Consider the following 23,646-nt stretch of genomic DNA (forward strand, 5'->3'; position numbering starts at 1 on the left):
TGTGCTTGATATGGGGTAGACAGTAACAAAGTCAGAGGGTCTGCTTGTGCTGTTGCTAATACTCCAAGTGGAATGCGGTGAAGGTCAGATTCCATTAGGGAAGTGTTATACAAGCCGAGTCCTGGGTGGGAGTCGACAGAGGAGGTTCTTTCACTCGCTTGCTTCGCCGACTTCAGAGGCAGCTCAAATTCCTTGGGGGCATTTATATGTAGCCAGGTGATTTCCGAGCTCGCCTGTCCTCCCGGGCGGGGAAGGCAAAGTGTTTATCTTGCCCGTCGGTTTGAACAGGATAAGGGAGAGGATTTACGGGGGTGCCGTTGGAGGGACGGAAAACAAGTCAATGTATGAACAAAATATATGATTGGCCACAAAGAAACGTAAGAAAATAGTGAAGCAAACACAAATAATGTACTGTGTGGGCCACTTAATACAATCTTTAAATTAACTTCTTAAAGGAATGAAGGAAGGGTACATGAATGGTTTGAAAGGGAGGATGAAAGAAAGGTGGAAGAAAACAAATTGAAGGAAGAATCTGTGGAAGAAAAGAAAAAAAGAGGGACTAATAAAAGGGAAAGGATGGAAAGTAGGAAAGGCAAAAAACTGAAGGAAGGAAAGGGCTGATTGAAGGAAAGAAGGGAGCGATGAAGGTAGGATTGAAGGTAGAAATGAAAGTTGGAAGGATGGACACAAAAATGGTATGAAGGGAAAGAGAAAGACGTGCGTGGAGAAAGGATGAAGGGGAAAGGATAGGAGGTGAGGAGGAAGAAGGAAGGATGGATGGATGGAAGGCAGGAAAAGAGGGATCGACGAAGGAAGGAGGGAGGAAGGAAAGATGGAAGGAAGGAAGGAAGGAAGGATGATGGAGGGAAGGAAAAGAGGGATCGATGAAGGAAGGGATGGAGGAAGGAAGGAAGGAAGGATGATGGAGGGAAGGAAAAGAGGGGTCGAGGAAGGAAGGATGAATGAATGGATGGAAGGAAAGGAGGGATGAAGGAAGGAAGAAAGGAAGGAATGAAGAAAGGATGGATGGATGGATTGATTTAAGGAAGGAAAGAAAAGAGGGATGGAGGAAGGAAGGAAGGAACAGTAGAGCAATAGATTGAAAAATATGAAAATAATCAAAACGAGAATGGAAGCTAGGAAGGCTAAAAGATGGAAGGTTGGACGGAAGGCTTGAAGGAAATGAGGACGTTGGAATGAAGAATGAAGAAAAGAAGCATGAAAAATAGATATTTTCAATGAAAGACAATTATTTCTGTTGCAATACGGTTGCTGTGCTAACGACTGAGGCTACGATGACTGCTTTTCTGTTCTTAGTGCGCAAATGTGACGACGGCGATTGTTTGAGACCTCCATTTTGTGTTCTCAACCCTGCAATAAGACAAACCCTCGGCTCAACATTACGCATTGTACACGACAACAACAACAAAGGAAGCACCTTTGTTTGTGTTGTGTTGACAGTCGGCGACATTAGCATTTAGATAACTCCTGTGGATGTGACAGAACTGAAATCAGGGAAAGAATAAATGCGGCCAACAATAAAAAGTCACACGCGCAATCAAGACAACTTGTATTGGATTGTGTTGGATTCACTGTGCTAGCGTTTATTTTAGCCCCGTGTGTAATATGTTAACGTATTTCCTCAAATGCTAACCCGAAGAGAGGATACCGTACGCCAATTGGTTGCCTTGTATGTCACTCACCTAAAACACATAAAGACACACTAGTAGGATTTCAAATAAAGGTTTTTCATGTGAGCTTTTGTAAAGAGCTACAGTATACGGTGTAGATAAAAGCGCTATATACGTGCGCTCCATTTACCGTTTCACTTTTGCAGGAATATGGTTAGTAACGTTTATCTGCTTTCTGTTAGATTTTTTTTTCACTCAATAGTTAGGACATGAAGCTATTCAGTGTTGCTAATGCATGGCATTCATCTACTGGTTATCACCTTTTCACATTATTAGAAAAGTAAATGAATAGCAGAGAAGCATGTGAAATCCACACTTTGAAATTCACTTATAGTTGCATTAATAAAATATGTACATCTTTTTTTTTTTCCCAAAAGGCTTTTAAAAGAAAAGCATGCATTCTAAATGGTTGCCCCTACTGGCAGTTTGCTTTTTTACCAATATAAATACAAGAGGACATATGGAAAATGTACTTTTCAAAGGCTTAGATGCAAACATCTGTGTAGTCGTTAGTGCCTGAAATGTGTGTGAAAGGAAACAATAATTACAATTAGAAAAAACTGACAGAATAACTGCCACCTGACGATCCATTATTGCCAAGTTGGAGACCAATCGCTGCGAGCACTGTCATGTCAAAAGAAAAAAGGTAAAGCAGAGCTGCAGTTGGCAAAGATTATTGCCGGCTAACAGTGTTAGCTCCTGATATGCAGCGCATACTTGAACGTTATGTCTGTTTGGCAAAATGGATGGATGGATTCGCTAAATTAATTCAATTAAGTGTCATTTTTGGTGACGAAGTGCTGCGGCCACCAGTGAAAATATAATCTTCCAATAACATGGCAAAATGTGGCTAGATTTGCCTCTTGACACTTTTTTGAAAAATAGTCGATATATGGTAAAAAAGAGAAAAAAAAAGTCACTCATTTGACAACAATGAGTAGCCGTGGCATGGTCGCAACGCCGTAGCTCCGCCCCCGGTCATCATGGTAACATAAGCTATATTTGGCATTAGCTTGACACAGATCTGACCCCACCCTGTAAACAATATTTTTACCTTTAATGTATTATGGCAGATAATTGTCAGATTTTGACGGTAACATTTTATGTATTTTTATTTTCATTCTACATTTGGTTAATGTGAGTCATTGAGAAGAATTGAAAGAAAATGTCAGGAAAAGCTCTTTCTCCATATAATCTTTCATAAACAGCCTCCGGACTATAAGCTGTTTCCTTTTGTCACCTATGAGGGCAGCAATGGCGGGTCCCCACAGCAGTGTTTAATTCAAATGTAAATCAATGAATGTTGTTTTTGTAATTGTTTTTTATCACATTTGTGCTGCCGGTGGGGAATCCCTGAATCCATCAGTATTCCAGTCACCTACTGTGTGACATGAAGAGCAAAAACAAGAAAGCCTTGGACAAAGCCGTCACAAACACACACACACACACACACACACACGCACACACACACACACACACACACACACACACACGCACACACACATCCTTTACAACAAAAAAGGCTCCATTGAAAATAAATGGCAGCCTTTGGAGGCAGAAAGACGACGGAAGCCTGCGTAAAGGTTAGCGAGCGAGACGGCGTGCCTGCAAGTCACTCAGCGGGGCACGGAGATAGCGGCACCTTGTCCGCATTCCAGGTAATGGAGATGATGGCGAGCAGAGGACAGGTTGGAGGATTACGGGGAGTGACGTTTGCACAGGGCGATCACCTTTCCTGCATTTGGCTGGACAAGCCTGGTGATTATGTTGGCTTCAAAGCGGGTTTTCCCCCTCGGGTTCGATAAAAACATGACATGTCGCAATGGCAGGTGGTAGTTAAGGGTTCAAAGCCTTTGGAAATCCTTGTTTTGGTGCAAAGGGCGCATAAAGAGAAGAGTCTATGCTGACAAAAACTATCAAAAAAAAAGTATTCTGTCCATCTTCACAGCCTTGTCCCACCAACAATTACACAGGTGTCGTGCTAGGTCTGTTGTGGTTTGATTACTAGTTTTATCTGAAAGTTAGCTGTCCCACAATCCTGCTATTCAACCATTACGCTATGTTTTTACATCCAAAACTTTCCACCTAAGGCCTGCCTTTTCACTTTTACACACGTGTCGATCTCATTCCAGTTGCTACTCCTGAAACTTCACACCTCTGTCCTGCCATGCCAGAATTGACCATTTAGACAGGAAGTGATCCTGGTTGTATCCTGGTTCATTTTCTCAGCATTACCGTTCTTTTTCGGACATCCAATATTTATAGCCATTGCTCTGGTTCTAGTTACCAGGGAAACCCCAAATCTGGCTTTGATATTACACAGGTGTCATTTTTTTCCTTTTCCTATTACCTCTAAAATTTCAGACTCCTTTTGCGCTTTCCCCGTATTCTACATTTGCCCAGATATCACCTTGACTCCGTCCCAGTTCAGTTTTTACATCTGAAATGTTACACTGAAATTTCAATCCCCTACACCGCCATCCCAGAATTCACCACTCCCTCAGGAGTTATCCGACCTTCGCCCCGATTCTTCTTCTACCATTAACTCGGCATTCAACATTAGTCAGGTTTCCATCCAAATTGTTTCGAAATTTGAAAGCGAATTTACTGAAAATGCGCAAAACGGACATCATCTCATCTGTTGTTCTTTTGCGAATATTGAGAGGGGACTCCGCCGCTGTAGGTGGCGCTATACACCATAGAGATGTGATCCACCAGTAATTTAAAAGTAGAAGAAGAAGACCAGGAAGTGACTGCGCCGTGCGATGACGTCGTATGAGTTTTTTGGGGTAATTCTTGATAAACCGTAGCGTTTCTTTGCTAGCATTAATATTTGCTTCTTTAATTAATTCCAAAAAGATTTCTGTTTCGTCGTCCCCCTCCAAACATACCTTTACTTTATCGTCCGCCATTGCTTTGTGATTACAAACCGACGGGTCAAAACGCGCGACGTGTATCCGGTCTTGTCAGCGGTTATTTTCAAAACCTGTTTCCATAGCCAAAATTAGCATTTTCCTTTTTTCAATATCAAATTTCTAGCGTTTCCGTTCAGTTTTATTTTCGCATTTCTTGAAAATCCGACTAAAAATGGGTGGATGAAAACCCCCCCTATTGTAACATATCATTTTGTGGGATATAGAGATTGCGCAAAGCACAATGTATGAATCTCCTAATTTCACATGAACATATCTGCCACAAGATGGCGCTAAAGCCAGAATTTTCTATTATCGATGGTGAGTATAGGGAAACATTGTGTATGTATCACACCGTCTCATATCATATCATATGGTATTCGTTGCTGTTTTCCATCTAAAATTGCATTAATATTCGCTTCTTAAATTAATTCCAAAAAGATTTATGTTTTATCGTCTCTTCAAACATACCTTACTTTATCGCCCGACATTGCTTTGGGACTACAAACGTACGTGTGATGTAATATCTGGTCAAAACGTGCGACGTGTATCCGGTCTTGCCCGCGGTTATTCGCATTTTCCTTTTTTCGATACGCTTCAAAATCCACCCCCTTCTAAACGTAAAAAAAATTACGGATTTTTTTGGCACCTGTGTGCCGCACTTTTACACGGGCCTCATACTAGATTTGTCCTAGTTCTGTTCCTACCTCTTAAACATTTCCACAGGTGTCATTGGAGCTCCGTCCCTGTTCCGTTACTACCTCTCGCAGAACAGCAACACCAAAAAAGGGAGGATAAATCCAGTCTTGAGCAGGCTGTGTAAAAGGGGCTTACACTATATTTGGCCTTGGTTGAATGAGGGCTCTTGGTTATTGTTGCGTTGCTAACACTACATTTTGATCGACACTTTGCATCGGGCCTCCAACTTGACCATCTCCATATGTCAATGATTTCCAACGTGACAAAGACGGGACACATTTAATAACTGAAGGTTTTGTCAGCAGGGAACAAAAACAACAAGCGTCGTCTACTTTTTTGGGGGGGGGGCTTAGCTGCTGCTTGGCTTTGTGCGCGTCTTCCCTCCACTGAGCAAAGTAGCCCCCCCCCCCCCACACACACACACTATATTGCCCCCCTCCCTACCTCCCAGCTCACTTCCACCTCTTTGTTTGCTTTGCTGCTGTTACCATGGCAACTGAGCGCAGGGCCCCCATAACAGAGGCCCATAGCACCGGCAAGAAGGGATGGGGGGGGGTTGACGGTGAGAATGGCTACACACATAGGCCATCAATTACCCAAAGGTAATGGCCGGGTTCCAACTCCGCCATAAATCGAGCAACGGTGTCAAAACGTCCTTGCGATTGCAACATGGAACATCTCCGGAATTATTCTCGGGATGCTGCTGTCGACGCAGTTGTACGCCCTCCGCCACCTACTCAGGTGAAGGGTTTTGCCTCTAGTGTTTTAAAAATGGATGACGGTTACACTGACTGTTTCATGTTACAATATGTTGTCATACAAGAAATCAGAGTGCTAAAAGTAGAGATTACATGCTTCAAATGGGGGGTCCGGGGGGGGGCTGGTTCTGAGCCTCATTAGGCAAGGTCTTGACATTAAAGACCCTCTCTCTCTTCCGTCCAGCCGGTTTGTAGCCGCAATGCTAACATCAAACGGAGCACTGAAAAGGTGACCGTACGCTCAATGGCCCAAAGCTGCTCATTCATCCTCCAGGAAATCAAGGCTAAATGGTAAAGCTGGCTCCTCCTTCCGCCTGCCAAAAGAGGCTTCAGAGGAGTTTTGGGGCTGAAGAATTTCAAGTGGCGTTTGAAGAGGGCTACAGAAGTAATAATAATAAAAAAAAAGAAAAATAGAAAAAAAAGAAGCCAGGATTAGTTGTGTCAAAGAGACACACCTGGGTTTCTTACAAAGTCCGAACCGCCCACTCCGGACAAGCTAAGATAACTCATAACAAACAAAGCGCTTTGAAGCACATATTTTGGCAGTTAAGAATAAATAAATAAATTGTGTATTGTAGAATTCTAAACGGATGTACAATCAATAAACTGCATAAACATGTCAGAACATCTCGATTTGTTTTCATAGTTTGAAACATTCACAACTGACACCTGGAGTACAATTTTTCTTTTTTCTTTTTTTTTTTTTTTTCTTTTTTTTTTAATAATACTGAGCTCTGAAAAAAAAAAAAAAAATGGAGTACAATTTTTCGTTGTTAGCATTAGCATCCACAGATGGCTTGAATGTCATCTTCGTCTTGACTAGTTTTTGACAATCGAACAGTAGGCTACTTACTGCTACAGCATTTTGAGTCTACTGAAGTTGACCATTTTGATTCGTTGGTGACTCAAATGCACAGAACTTTTGTTGTTGTTGTTAGCATTGATTTTAGCATTAGCATCCACAGATGATTGAACCATCAACCTTCTCTTGGTTTATTTGGACAATTATGCACTGCTTAGTCCGTTCTAACACGACTTGGATACATCTTGAGGGGGTTTGACAGTTGACAAGTATCAAATATTCATGACGGACACCCACAGGACAAGTTTTGCATTGTTAGTATTGTTTCATGCATTAAACATCTACTTCGTCTTGATTAGTTTATTTGACAATCAAGCAGTACATGCTGTGACAGCATTTCGGGTCCACAGATGTCGGTAATGTCTTCTTTTTTGGTTTTGACAAGTTTGAATCACTCAACACAATTTTTCGTTGTTAGCATTTTTTTTTTTAAAACATTTACAGCCACAGATGGCTGAAAAAATAACTTTGTCTTGATTAGTTTTGACAATCGTGCACTACTTCTGAAGCAGTTCACAGATCTCTGAAATGCCTTTTCGATTTGCTTCGACAGTTTTAGACAGTTTTAGAAATTTGAAACGCTCGCGGCTTCCCATTGTTTTTAGCGTTAGCATCCAGACAGCTGAAATGTCATCTCCGTCTTGATTATTTTGGTAATTGTGCACTACTTCTACAACATTCCAAGTCCACAGATGTCTGAAGTGCCTTCATCTTGATTTGTTTTATTTTTAAAATGCTTGTGTACGAGAACAGGCCCTTTTCGCGGGTTCGTTCTCCTCCACTTGTTTTTTTTTTCTCCACTTTGCTGTCTTCTGTCAGCGTGATTGATACCTGTGCTGGCGGCCGATATGCTTCTCCTAATTTTAGCATGGCCCGCTCACTCCCTCGCCGGGGGGGACGGCAACAGGTAAGGCGCTCGCCGGAGCGTGAGGCCATCTGCACTGTAAATAGGCAGTGATGAATGGCTTCTCTACGGTGCAGCTCACACACTCCATCTAGTTAAGGTATATTAAGTAAGGACTTCCATTTGCCTCCAGCCTTGTGTGATTTGAATGGAGGCCTTTGCATTCATTAAAATATGATTACAGGAAACCTACTGATTGATTGAAGATTTCTCCATTGTGTTATTACATGTGGAAAATTGTTTTTATTCCTGAAAAATAAACTCAACAATCTATTAAGTCATCGTTTTTACACTAGTACAAATCGGAATTAATTTTCTATTGTGCACATTTATGCATTCATTATTATTTTATCACGAACAACACAAGAGAAAATGCATATTTTTTACATTTTCAGATTTTTTTTTCTGGCTTAATGGTATGAAAAACACAAATATTTAAATATTTAAAAAAAAAACCAACATGGATTTTTTTTTTTTTCTGATTTACTGTAACTATATTTTGTCTCGTGAATGAAAACACAAAACTGCTTTAGAAAGAGGGAAAAAATGATAAATGACATCTCTTTATGCCGATGCCCTTCTTTTGGCCTTCCCTCATGTTCCAACAATATTAATTTTTATGGATTTATGTATCGGGCTCACGCTTGGAGTAAAGTGGGTCACTTTCATCTTCGAGCAAAGAAGCCAACGGGGTACCTGACCCATGTGGGTCGGAGTTCATCTTCACTCCCGTGTGCTTTTTCTTCTGCGTCCGCCGTCACTGGTGATTAATCCGTTAATGTGCGCATGCAAATTCTCCAAATGGGCCTCCTCGGATTGTTTAGTAGCCCTCGTCATGCATATGTATGAGCCCCTATATTTAGTTACTTCTCATCAGGGTGCAACGAATGTGAGTCTTGGGGTGAATGGTGGTTCAGAACTTGGCTTCAGCCCCATTTTTACACTGAACACAAATAACAGATAGATCACCGACCAACCTGCAACACTTTAACCCAAATGCAAAGCAGTCTGATGTTTTATTATGTGAGGCTTTCAGAGCTGTAGTGCAGGGATTCTCAAACTTTTTGGGTCAAAGGACCCCTTACAGGCCAGAAATATTTCCAAGGATCCTTTTATAATCTTACGGTAATTATACAGAACTACCATGTGTGCCTCGTATGTAGGGATGCGCACAAAGGGTTAGTGAGAGCGCTAGCTTAGCGCTAGTTTAGCGCTAGCTAGGATGAGGCTAGTAGCAACATCGATTGATTTAAAATGGGACCAAAAACGGCACAAGATCCTCGAGGTTTAAAGTAAGTTATTTTGAACAGTTTGATATTATTAACATTTAAATTCTTTATTTTCATATATTAACCATTGTTATACATTATTAACATCTTAATTCTTTATATTAACCATGTTGAAAGGTTTTATAGACGTGTAAAGCAAGTAGTGTTGAACTCAGTATAATTTGACCTTAAGCTGGGACATATTATTTGGTCTAGAAGTTCCTTCTCTGTGGGAAAACACATTTGGTCCTTGAGAACAGAATCTGTTTCGAACACGCACCCCTGACTCTGTTTTTCGCCATCGCTCATGGAAAAGTACCCAGAGAGTATGTTTTGTCTACAAATGAAAGAGAGGCGGTCGGTTTTAACTATAAGAAGCCATTTTACACGCGGAAGAGACACATTCGGCGCTCTGAATTCCACCTGTTAAGTGATGAATTGGAGTCTGTTACGATGTCCAGAGATCTCTGTTAGATTAAAATCATTTTTGCAAAGGTGTTTTTTCTTACATTAAATCTGTCTTCAAGTTTTGGAACACGCAAAGAGGACAAATAATTTTATTCCTCTTTCAGAACTAAAAAGGTTATCTTTTCTATCTGTTGGCACCCTGGTATAAACTACACTCTGATACGTTTGAATGAGATAAGTCAATGTGGCTTTGTAAACATATGATCAAGATTAAGTGTTTTTCCAGTTCCAGTTGTTCATTGCCGAGCCAATTTTGACAAACTAGCCAGTATAAAGTATAGATATCTGTATTAAAATGCAAAGATTAAAAGTAAAATTTTAAAGAAGCTATTTTCAAGGAGACTTGAAATCTTAAAACAAAACAAAAAAAAACATCAAACTAAAGTAAAGTCCACTGCATAGAGCCATCGTACGTATTCCCATGGCCATGCCGAGACACATCTGGAGTATGATGCTATGAAGCAATCTTTCGATTAGAAGTAGGAAATTGCTTCTGTCAAGACCACTCAAGAGTGTGTGGGTGGGTGGGGGTGGGGGGGGGGGGGGGCTGACGCTAGCTAGCTCTCTGGCTCCAATTTGAGAAAAGAGGGTTAATGTAATGTGACGTCTTGATCACGTTGATCATGGCAGAAGAAGAGACAAGGAAGCTTCTTTTTTTTATGAGGATTTGCTACATTCAGTAGGATATCATCCCCGTACAGAACGGCATGGTTGTTGGTGGTTCCACTTATTCCTATCGCCCGCTATCATGCTAATATGCAAAACGCTAATTAATGCTAATTCATCATAATCAAAAGATTTGGCAGCGCTGTATTCATCTCTCTGTCGCATTTGGCAAAGGTGGATTTATGGATTTGCTGTGGCATCCAAGGTGTAGGGCATCTAAAGTCACTCTTGTCACACAAGTTATCTCACTCATTTTCCTGTAGTGTGTCATTGTTTTGTTTTGTCAGTTTGTTTGTATTCAGTTCCCTGCTTCTGTTCAGTCTTTGTCAGATCATTGCTTCTGTCGGTGTCTCTGTTATCTTCCTGTCTGTGAGCGTATTCCCAGTTTTGGTTTGCAACTTTGCGTCTTGGAATTGTTGACTTAGTATTTTTTGATTCCATGTGCATTGTTTACTTTTTTTTTCATTTTTTTTTTCATGTGCCTTGTTTACTTTTCTTTTTTTTTTTGATTAAAAGCCTCTTTTTGAGTGCAATCCTGACTTGTCTCCCTGCTTTAAGAAAGAGATCCCATGATTTAGCCTTGAACAAATAACAACAAAATAAATACAACCCCTTTCACCCAGGCAGGAGCTGTCCTATCTAGCCTATATGCTTGAACTAATAAAGCCTCACACTGCTCAGATGAGAGGCAAAGGTCCTCTTAAGTCAACCACAACAGTCCAGTTGCATTTGATTCAATGCCCTGAAAGTATTTTGGAGAAATCCGAAAACCGATGCAAACTGGCAAGAACAAATAAACTTGCCAGAACATTAAGAAGCACTTGCACAACACTGTGTGGTGGTCATAAATTCAAATGCAAGACTTTTTAATGATCTTCTGACACCCTGCCTATATTGCTCGGGCAGGAAAATACTCCCTGCACAGGCTCCAATTAGTCTCTCTGGAAGTTTAATAAGTAATGTCCAGAAAAAGGGTTTTTGCCGCATGGGGCCGAACACTCTGTGGGTCACCTTTTACCTTAGGACTGGGAGGAGGGAAAGCCTTTTGTTGAGGACTCAGGCATTCCGTTTGTAACCGTTTTAATGGCCACGGCCTCCTGGTCGAGAGGTGCTCGCCGAAGGCACTAATCTACGGGATTAGTCCGCCGTGTCGGCCAAACAAACCTGACCTGACTGTGAAGAATCTGTGCATGTGCGAGTATACATTGACTCCATAGGAGAGCAAAGGCATGAGGGATGAGGAGAAGGGAGTACGCTGGGGTATGGGGGGGGGGGCGGATTGTCCATCAAGAGATTAGCGAGGATCAAGCATTCAGGCGTATATTTAGGCTTTGAAAGGCTCTCCAAACAAGAGTCAGTCCTCAGAAGAGGCGATTGATAGCAGCCAAGGATGAAAAGGTACGGACAGGAAAGCTTAGCAAACATACAATGTGGACTACGGTGTAACAAATGTAAAACTAGAGAATGCAATTTCTGTAGAAATTGCGTGCGAAGGGGCTGTAAAGCTGAATGAAAACTGGAATTATTTGGAATGGTATTGAATGGAATGGAATGGTTTACAATCCCAAGAATTAGCTGAACATGCTAAAGTTGGAATGGATTGAAGTCATCCAGAAATCGAGAAGCAGTTGAAAGAAGAAAAATAGCACAAAAATAAAGTAGCAGAAAGAAAGAAAACAAAGAAGAAAGGAATAAATCAAGTAAGCAATAGAGGAAGGAGCAAGTAATCGAGTAAGCAATGGAGTAAGGTGAGAGGAATTGAGTAAGCAATAACGTAAGGAGCGTAGAATCAAGTAACAATGGAGTGAGGAACGAACGGTCACTTCCTGTTAAAAACAGATCATTTCCTGTTGAAATGAGGTCACTTCCTGTTGAAATCGGGTCACTTCCTATTGATATTAGGCCCTTTCCGGATCACTTCCTGTTGAAATGAGGTCATTTCCTGTTGAAATCGGGTCACTTCCTATTGATATTAGGCCCTTTCCGGATCACTTCCTGTTGAAATCATGTCACTTCCTGCTGATATTAGATGACTTCACGTGGGTGAGAGAGTCCCAGGCGCACCTGATCATTTGGCCAAGATGGCTGCCATCTCAGGGCACGTCACACTGGGAGGAGGCCCCGGGGTTGACCGAGGATCACCCGGGAAGAGTTGGACGAAGCGGCTGGCGAGTAGATTCCCATCTTGTGTGTAGCCTGCTTTCATCTGACAAGACTTTCTGAAATCTTGCGGGACAGTGGGACGAACCCCAAGTTTTGTTTGACTTTTGAGTCATTGAAGTACAGCATTTTGATTGCTGACTTGTTTCATCAGGCGAATGCTCATTAACATTCCTGGCTGCTGTTTCCTGGAACAATCAATTATTCACAAGAAAAGGTGTAAGTGTGGGTAGAACCATTGGAGAAAATGAAACTCCATTGATTGAGAGGTATCGTATTTTCGTCCTGGAGGGTTCTTCCCTGCTGCTGTGCATATGATTTCCCCGACTCGGATACACGGGAGGAGTAAATACAAAACAAACCAATCAACCAATCAATAAGGAAAGCCAGCTCCCCCGGTGGTGCTGCATTTAGAAAATGATGAAGAGTGGAGTCCTCACAATGCAATCACTCTGATTAGCAGTGTAAGGACAACAACTTCTTGCAAAACGTTGCCAATTATAAAACAGCAAGCTATCAAATGCATGGACGCACACAACATTGTGGAGTGATCACGTCCATGAGCACTTAAACGCTAATCAGCATTAAAGACGTCCTCTTCACCGTGGTAGAGAACTCGTGTCAAATATACTGTTTATGTGCTTCTGTGGGTGCTGCTGTTTTGGTTAGCAACATAACTCAAACAATGGACTTTATTCAACTTTTTCATGTCCTTGTGTGAACAATCACATCTATGAAATGTTGTTATATCGCTTAGGGCACTATGATGCGATTTAATCACTTTCGCAAGGACAAAATCTTGACAACCTACACGAAATTGGCATCAAAAAGCTTTGGGGTCCCGAACTGCAGGGGGTGCTCACATCTCCGGCTTTATGACACGACTGCTAAAGCTCATTGGCATTCCTCTGGTTTAAACTCCTGTGATTGTCCACTAATGTGCTCACCATTTAAAAGCATTTACGAATGCGGTGACCGAAAAGGTCTGTCATCGGCACGCTGCTTTTTGGAGATCCAAAGTGAAATCTGCTTGTCGAGTGACCAACAACAACAGGGAACTTTGCAGGTTGAGGGATTTTTGGACAGGTGGGCCTCACAGTCGAAAGTTCCTCTTCTCAACTGGAAAATGTAGCCCAAGGCTATTTATTAGATGCTACGTCTCAATTAAATGCCAGTTGCCTTGCCTATGATATAAAATAACACTATAATCTCAGTTCATCTACGCTATTGAGCACACAATGACATTCAAAAATTCACTGTTGCCATTTGATCTCCAATGATAACCAAAACAGCAGCATCTACCAAAGTAAGTAAATGGGTACTGTTCAGTTATGGCAATCCGTCTGGTCACATCCTGTCCAGTCATGGCGACCAGTCTGGTTACGCCCCTGTCCAGTCATGGCGACCAGTTTGGTCACGTCCTGTCCAGTCATGGCGACCAGTATGGTCATCTCCTGTCCAGTCATGGCCGACCAGTCTCGTCACGTCATGGTGACCAGTCTCGTCTAACCTGTTCAGATATGGCGACCAGTATGGTCACATCCTGTCCAGTCATGGCGACCAGTATGGTCACATCTTGTTCAGTCATGGCCGACCAGTCTCGTCACGTCATGTTGACCAGTCTGGTCATGTCCTGTTCAGATATGGCGACCAGTATGGTCACATCCTGTCCAGTCATGGCGACCAGTCTGGTTACGCCCCTGTCCAGTCATGGCGACCAGTTTGGTCACGTCCTGTCCAGTCATGGCGACCAGTATGGTCATCTCCTGTCCAGTCATGGCCGACCAGTCTCGTCACGTCATGGTGACCAGTCTCGTCTAACCTGTTCAGATATGGCGACCAGTATGGTCACATCCTGTCCAGTCATGGCGACCAGTATGGTCACATCTTGTTCAGTCATGGCCGACCAGTCTCGTCACGTCATGTTGACCAGTCTGGTCATGTCCTGTTCAGATATGGCGACCAGTATGGTCACATCCTGTCCAGTCATGGCGACCAGTCTGGTTACGCCCCTGTCCAGTCATGGCGACCAGTTTGGTCACGTCCTGTCCAGTCATGGCGACCAGTATGGTCATCTCCTGTCCAGTCATGGCCGACCAGTCTCGTCACGTCATGGTGACCAGTCTCGTCTAACCTGTTCAGATATGGCGACCAGTATGGTCACATCCTGTCCAGTCATGGCGACCAGTATGGTCACATCTTGTTCAGTCATGGCCGACCAGTCTCGTCACGTCATGTTGACCAGTCTGGTCATGTCCTGTTCAGATATGGCGACCAGTATGGTCACATCCTGTCCAGTCATGGCGACCAGTCTGGTTACGCCCCTGTCCAGTCATGGCGACCAGTTTGATCACGTCCTGTCCAGTCATGGCGACCAGTATGGTCATCTCCTGTCCAGTCATGGCCGACCAGTCTCGTCACGTCATGGTGACCAGTCTCGTCTAACCTGTTCAGATATGGCGACCAGTATGGTCACATCCTGTCCAGTCATGGTTACCAGTATGGTCATCTCCTGTCCAGTCATGGCCGACCAGTCTCGTCACGTCATGGTGACCAGTCTCGTCTAACCTGTTCAGATATGGCGACCAGTATAGTCACATCCTGTCCAGTCATGGCGGCCAGTATGGTCACATCTTGTTCAGTCATGGCCGACCAGTCTCGTCACGTCATGTTGACCAGTCTGGTCATGTCCTGTTCAGATATGGCGACCAGTAGGGTCACATCCTGTCCAGTCATGGCGACCAGTCTGGTCATATCCTCGTCCAGTCATGGCGACCAGTCTGATCATGTCCTGCCCAGCCATGGCGACCAGTCTGGTCACGTCCCTTCCAGTCACGGCGACCAGCCCGGTCCGGTCCCGTCCAATCATGGCGACCAGCCCGGTCACGTCCCAATCAGTCACGGCGACCAGTCTGGTCACGTCCTGGCCAGTCATGGCTATCGTTTTCCCTATGGTTCATTAAAGCACCACGCATTGCACTGTTTCGCTGTCTCATTCCCTGCATTTCCTGACATAAACTATGCGCCTTCGCGCAATGAAGGTCAGAAAGCTTTTCTTTCTTTTTTTAAGCATAAAGTGCAAAGGCAAGAGGATAAACTGGGAATAAAGGACACACACACACACACACACATGTTTTGCACATGAAAGCATCTGCGCCAGTTGACCATCATTCTAAGGCAACAAACATGCCGCAATAACAGCCTCCACTCTCCCGGGAAGAAGGCTTTCCACAAGATTTGGGGTTCTGCCCACAGGGATTTGCTCCCATTCAGCAACGAGAGCTTTAGCCAGCTCGCCCTCTGATGTTTGCTGATAAAGAGCCGCCTGCCCGGCCGCCGGTGTTCCAGCTCATCGCATGCGCTCAAGATGAGGTCCGAGCTCGCCGCGGGCCACTTAGCTTCTTCAGAATCAAAGAGCAGGCAAGCAAAACACCTCTAAGAGCCCGGCTTGTGTTCAATCTGGGGATGTGATTGTACGTCCGATATGGGTTGGGGGGGGTGCCTAGTTTGATATGTTTTTCTGCTTCTAGCAACCCAAACATGAAAGACATGAAGTGCCCTCGGAGCACAAACCTCAGCAATGAATCCAAGCATACAGAATGTATTGAAATAAAATGTCAGCCAGGTGCAGGGTAAACAACACAGCCTGCGGTTACCATGGCGATGCTAACTGCCTAGCTGCCGTAGAGAGACGCACGCAAGCATTCGGCGGTAAACATGTTTCACAATGCCAAATGACAAAATTGTGACATGGCTTCAAGGGGAAATGGGTTTGACATCTAACAATTTCTGTTAGGTGGAGGGGAAAAATACACACACACAAAAAGTAGCTTTCTTCAAATCCTCCATTTTGAGTCCAAGTGTTGTTGACCTACCGTTTTAGTGGTTGTTGAGTTTGAATATAATTAACACATACCCTACAGTAGTGTACACTCCAATTGCACATTATAATCTTGTGACCGAAAGTTACATTTTCTTCTTTTAGTTTTGAACAAGAATCTGGCTTCAAAATGTCCGAGCCGAGTTGGAATGTATTGGAACACTCGCACTCCTGCTTGTAGTGATTAGAGAATTTATAATGTCATTAACTCATAATTTAAAGTTTTTTTATAATCTAAAAATAATCTTGTTGTGACAACAATTAAAAGAGCAAGGTATGAGATCGTCTTAAAAAAAATCACGAACCAGGAAGTGGAAACCAGATAAAGATGATACCAAAATGGAGTTGAAGAAGAAATGTTAAACAGAAGAATAGAGCGTATTTTTGAGGCAAAATAAACTATTTTCCTTGAACTTGTTTGGAATGTGGACATCTTTCAACATCAAAGTTTAGTACAAAGACTCCTTATATGCCCTCTCAGCTACATACCACGTAAACAGCCTGCGTGGCAGCCATTTTGGGTCCCACCACCTTCCCTCACCCTTACGTGGCTTCAACTTTGATGTGACTTCATTGTTGTTTATTATGAAAGAAGATTATTTGTTGATGTTACTGTAACGAGAGGGTTCGTTGGTGGTTAATGGGACGCTCTTTATAAAATGAGGAATCAGAATGGAGTCACACTTCCTGAACATTCATCAGCTGACCAACACCAACCAATCAGGAGCTAGCAAACCTTCAGTAAACGCAAGTGAATTAGAACAGCAGATTCAACACGTCAATTTAGCTATTTGTATATAAAAGAATACCAAAATATATAAATGTGTAAATAATAATTCTAGAACAAAATAACTTAAATCTTACTCATTTCTGAACCTTACATTATTAACAAGATTATGAGAACACTATTAAATAAATGCTTGCTTTTATCTTTTTTTGCCTCACGTTGGCATATTCCAAAAATACTGTTAAATGCATTGCAGGAACAGAGTTTCTTATCAGTCACTATGCACAGGAAAAAAAAGCTTTTCAATAGCGGTCGCCTGTAGTGACTGATACAAAACTTTGATAAAGGCCTGTAAACCTTTTAGATTAGAAGGTTCAATATAAAGACCAAAGTTGTATAAACTGCACAAATGTAGTCAGTCTGCTGGCTTTGCTACAAAGGACACCCTTAAGTCATAATAACGGTTGAAATTACAGCGAGGGAGGAATCCGAGAAGATGACAAACGTAATTTGGAGACGAATCCAACTTATTTGCATAGCCGCCCTAAATATCATTTACCATCCCGCGGCTGATTGCGAATCAAGGGTCTGGTTTCTTTTCTATATCTTAATATTAATAGTCTCCATTACACAGCAATGACTTTCATCTCCGCCTGCGCGTGGAGGAGATTAGATTTTAATCAAGGTATTAAATATGACTTTCTATTCCTGCTGCCTGCAGATGGCAGCTAGTCAATTAATATCACGCTCTGTTTGCACTCCGACGCCAAAGCCCGATAACGTCTTTGTCATCCATTACAGATGTCCTTTGAAAATCCGCAGCAACTATATATTTATTTGGTTAGATGTGTATATTTTAAAGGTTTATGACACTCCCACTCTTTTTTATTTTTCGCATACTCTTATAGACACTTTCTATTGGGTTAGACTTTTGAATCTCTTTCTGTAGGATTTGTCAAACTTTTGTTGGAAATCTTTTCCTCTCATAGTCCCAATATAGTCCTAACATACTACCAAACTACGGTATCCAATAAAAATATTGATTGATTGATCGATCAATCGATTGATTGACAATAAATCAGTAATTTATTATGACTAACTGTTCTGGCATGTAAACGGAAACCATAACATTAAAACCAATTAACTCATTCACTGCCATTGACGGCTATAGACGTCAAAAATTTATTTGAACTATTTATTTTAGTTTCACTCTGTCAGTAAGATGGGGGCTTTAGGACCCAGATGCGGGAAGGCAGAGCAAGGAGGCAGAGGTGCAGTCCAAAAAGAGGTTTTAATTTCTAATCAAAAAAACTAACTTCAAAATACAAAATAAACTGAACTAACAAAACATGAAGCTAAACATGACAAAACAACTAAGGCGAGACTTACAACATGACATGGATCCTGATAAGGCAAAAAGGTCAGCGTGACGTGGCGAAAGACTTACGACAGTGGCAACAATGAACCGACACAGACAGGGGGGAGACAACCGACTAAATACACCAACACTAATGACAGAACAAGACACACCTGGCTGAGGGCACTGATTGGATGACACATGAGGGTAATGGGGAAAGGTGGACACAATCAGGGATCAGGGTTGACACAGACACCACACAAGGAAGGGCAAGTGACCTGAAACGAGAGGAGTCAGACTTTTCACAATAAAACAGGAAATGACACGACAAGGGGAACACACAAGGAAAACAGAGGCTAAACATGACAGGGACTAAACAAGACTGAAAATAAACATGACACACTCCCCCCCCCCCACACTTTTGTTAACAAGAGTATGAAAACCTAGATTTTTTTTAAATTGTACATTAAGAACAGTTTACAAATTTGAATCGCCTGATATCCCTAATTAAAAAAAGAAAGAAAAGATTATTATCATTTTTTTAATTGTAATTAATCGCATGACTTCACTAGCTCACGATTAATCCCAAATTTTATATATGTTCTAAATGTACAATAAAAAAATTCTGTTTAAATGAATTTTTGACGTCCATACCCGTCAATGGCAGTGAATGAGTTATGATATATACCAATTCATGTTTTGTTTTGTTTTTTTGCCGTACACCGCTCATGCATATACATACAAGGCAATGAACGTGTTCTGCGGATGTTCTTTGTTTTGCTGTACTAAAAGCACATTCAGCTCCCTGGTTGACTGACACACTTTAATGGTTTCAGTGCCGTCACGCTCCTCGAATAACATTGGGTGTAATCGCCAGTTATCTCGCATGGCACATGCACAACAATAGCCTCCTCGGAGTTTACGTGCAATTATGAAGAGCCTCTTTTTGTCTTGCCTGTCGGGCCGGGGAACAAAAGAAAATGCAGCAATTAGATATTTGCTGGATGGCGCTATGAGAATGCATCAATTGGAACTGCAGTGCTTTCCACTGATATGGAAATAATTCCCATTAAGTGCAGCTCCTCTGGGGAGATGGGAGCATAATCAAAAATGTACAGACGCCGTTAATGTCAAGCCTGCACACCTTTTAAGCTTTTAAAGCCTTATAAAGTACTAAAGGAGGCCCGATTCGGGGGTCCGTGGACCGGCGAGATCACATCCCTACGGCGGTTAATCAAATCTGATTTAATTTCCTGCGTCTTTGCTCATTTGCATAATGGCAAACAGAGCTATAATGGGTGCCTGTTAAAGCGTACACTATAAACTCAGAAACCCAAAATGGAAGTGAACAAAAGAAAGCTTATACTTTGTCGTTGAACTGACTTTTTTGTAGAAAAAGCACAAAATATTAGAGCACTTTTTATCTATATACTGAAATGACAGCTATTGGTATTTGGCAGCATGTGATGTTCAAACATTACTGGTCCAAGTGCAGACCCCTGTGGAACGCCATGGTTGAGTTTTGTGTATTTGCTATTGATTTACAAACTGAAAGTGATCGGACAAGAATAAATTAAAGGTGGCCGACAAGTTGGTTGATTGTTGCTTTTATTCTTACACCGTCTTGCCTTTGTCTTCAACAGTGAATAGTTACTGTCCGCCATTGGCAATACATAAGGTTGTCAACACTGCGTCTATTAAAACAAAGCAACGACCATTGGTTTTCACCATTTTGTGAGTCTTCTGCGCTTCTTAAAACCGAAGTTATTTTTGTTAACGAAAAAACTAAAACTAAAATTCAACAAACAATTTTGTTAATGAAATAATATAAAAACGGAAATGCTTTTTTTTTTTTTTTACGGAAACTAACTAAAACTACATTTTATGTTTACAAAACTAACTAAAACTAACTATCATTATAGCAAAAATGTCCTTCGTTTTAGTCTTTGGTAATTAATTTAATACATGAGCTTTTGGGGATGATTTTAAATCTGATTTCAAGTATATTTTTCGATATTAACCGGAATAACGACGTTTGAAAGTATGTCGCACAAAAGTGATGTCATCTAGCAGCAGCCAATAGAAACGCACCTTCAGATGACGTCGCTCCTTGGCGACAATTTTGCGTGCTTGACTTTTAGCTCCAATGGCTCGGCTGCTTTTTCATTTAACTTAGCCGAAATGCAACGCTAGGTGAAAAATGTGTTACTTTTTTTCATTTTAATATGTTTTTATTAAATATTGCGCAAAAGTAATATACATTTTAAAAAAAATTGTTTTTTACAAAAACTAATACTGAAACTAAAACTAAACTAAAACTAAACTAAAACTAGGCATTTTTAAAGTAATTAAAGCTAATAAAAGAAACACCCTGAAAACTAATTAAAACCAACTCAATTTAAAAAACAAAACTCAAAACAAAATGAAAAATAACTACAATAAAATTTTCAAAAACTATAAGAGCCCTGCTTAAAACAAAGTGAAGACGTTTTTGGATATACTCGTTCAAAACATGACAGTCAGAATTCAAAGGACATCGACACTCGGTCACTAAAACAAAGTAATCGAATTGACTTTCAACTTTTTACCTTTTTGAGAGTCTCTACTCATCTTCAATACAAAGCGAATGTGGTTGACTTGACGTGCCAGGACGTGTGATCAAGGTGGTTGCTTTTGCCGTATACGCACTTTTATTAGCTAAAATAGCGCTTGTAATGCTTGCAAATACAAATCAGATTTATTGCAAGAAAAAAGGCATGTAGGTGTGAATTTAATGGCATGACAAATGTTAGCGGGCGGCGGCCAATGCACAGGGGGTCTTGATTCAGCATTCGTCTTCATTACGGCGATCAATATAGCCAAATAGATTTTTCAAGCAATTCCTGAAACCCCATTATGCATTGTCTGAGTGATCAATATTGCTCTCTGTAAACATGGAGATGGAGGGAATACATGAAAAATGCATCAAAGCGGCTTTTATTTGTGAGTCTGTGTGGTGCCATGGCTTCCATTATTATTAGCTTAAACAGAGTCGGAGGGATGTGTCAGTGTCAATAAGCCAATAGAGGGGGAGGTCTTTATTTGCACAAACTGACTATTATGGAGAGAGAAACGAGGCAGACCGGGCAGAACAAATCAGTCTTGAACATAAACACGGACACACACAAGATTGTGGAGCGACCGCATGACAAGACTCGGCCTGAACGTTAATTGTCGTAAAAAGGCGCCGAGCCTCCATATAACGGGAAATTTATACTGCACAGGGATGTTGTTAACATTGACGTGCTTTGGTAGGTGCTGCTAATTTGGTTAGCATGGAGGTCACATGTACGAGTCTCAAGTGCGTTGCGACCTAAATAACAATGACTGCTTGCGTCCAAATAAAGTTTCGACAAAAATGTATTCAACTGGAAATGGTTTTGGAAAAATGAATCTCATTGCCTTAAATACATGTATAAATTATATGCTTGATGATGTTTATAGGCGGAAACTTGTATCTATATTTTTTAATTAACTCATTCATTGCCATTGACGGCTATAGACGTCAAAAATTCATTTGAACTATTTTTATTAGTTTAACATTTTTTTCCCACTTTTGTTAACAAGAGTATGAAATCCTATAAAAAAAATACTGTACATTTAGAACAGATATAAAATTTTTGATTAATGTTGAGTTAACTAGTGAAGTCATGCTATTAATTTTAATCGCCTGACGCCCCTAATTTTTAATGATCTTAAAAAAATAACATTCTTAAAAAATGTCTAGGTTTTCATACTCTTGTTAATAGTTCAAATAATTTTTTGTTGTTTATAGGCGTCAATGGCAGTGATTTTTTTTATTTTTTAAATTAATTGGTGGATTAGTCGTTCTTTGGAATTATCCTGCCAAATATTGTAATCAAATCAACACCAGGACAAAGACTCCATATCAGTTGGGCCTATTTTTGGCTACATCTTGTGGCATTTTAAGGAGTCCCAGAAAGCCCAAAAACTTGACATAGGTGAGAATATAGCTGAGGATATGTTTGTCAGAAAAAAAAAATGCAAAAAAGATGAATTCATGAATAGAACTGTGGAGTATTACTGTATAGAATTCCACCATATTATGCATCATTCCACCACAAATGCCGCTTCCTCATTCCAATATAGTCACAAGGGCTCCAGGGGACAGCCCACAGAATTATTTCACGACTGTTATTAATCCCTCTTAGTCTCAACAATTACGGGAATAATGCGGGCCATGAATATTTCAGACAGAGCCAAGGAGGGAATCGACTTGCACGCTTACACACACACGGGCAGACGCACACACTAAAGAAAAAGCAATACATGCAATATTAATGTTTCATCATAAAATTTGGGCCCCATCTGAGCACGAGTGAGAATCCAATGAGGAGTCAATACTTCACAGGGAGAAAGTCCAATGAAGCGTGCTTGCGTGTCTTATTAGATCACTGGCAGGCGCATATGAGAAGTCAGTGAGTTCCTTCCTGGGAGTTTTAATTAGAACAGCAGTCACTCGACTTTATCTTTGTTTTAAGGAGGGGGCTTCCAACATTCCTCAGCAGGAAGAGAGAAGACTGATTCCACCTGACATTACCACTGGATTTTACAGCAAAAAAAGATCCATTAAAAAATTAAGGCCTGTAAACAATCTCAGCACGATACACTCCACCCGGGAAACCTGCGCACACGCCATACTTTTGTGTCCAAAAATTCTTTTGCAAATATAATAATGCTCATTTCTGATTGACACGAACAGAAAGAGTCCAAAAACCTCCGCCAGGGAAGCTCAGTTTCCACTTTGGTTGCATTCAGAACAAGACTTGAGCTCTCTTTGTTTACATTCACTGGGGATTGCACTCTGCTGCCCCCTGTTGAAAGCTGTGTAACATGACCTAAATCTTTACATCATGGAATTGGGGGTGGTGGTGGGGGGTAATATTAAGTGTGCACATAATAATAATAATAATACACGCTTTACATTAAAACAGAAGTTTTGGGACACTTTGTCATGTTTTATGATGACTAGGTGTGTTCAAACTTTTCACTGTTTTCTCACATGTGGTCACTCCATAATGTTCAGCGCATTCGTGTTTATGTTCAGAGCTCTACGAAACTGTTATGAGTCCCCCCCCCCCCCCCCCCATCCCAATTTATAATTTAAACTCCAAATCCACTTATAGGCTCCACCTCCATGATGCATGACCAAAAATACAATAATGTCCACTATGTTATCCCTTATTTAAAAAAATAAATCTAAAAAAAAAAGCTGATGTTTGAAGCAGTCGTGA

This window comes from Vanacampus margaritifer, chromosome 10, assembly GCF_051991255.1.
Source record: "Vanacampus margaritifer isolate UIUO_Vmar chromosome 10, RoL_Vmar_1.0, whole genome shotgun sequence".
Classification (NCBI taxonomy): domain Eukaryota; kingdom Metazoa; phylum Chordata; class Actinopteri; order Syngnathiformes; family Syngnathidae; genus Vanacampus; species Vanacampus margaritifer.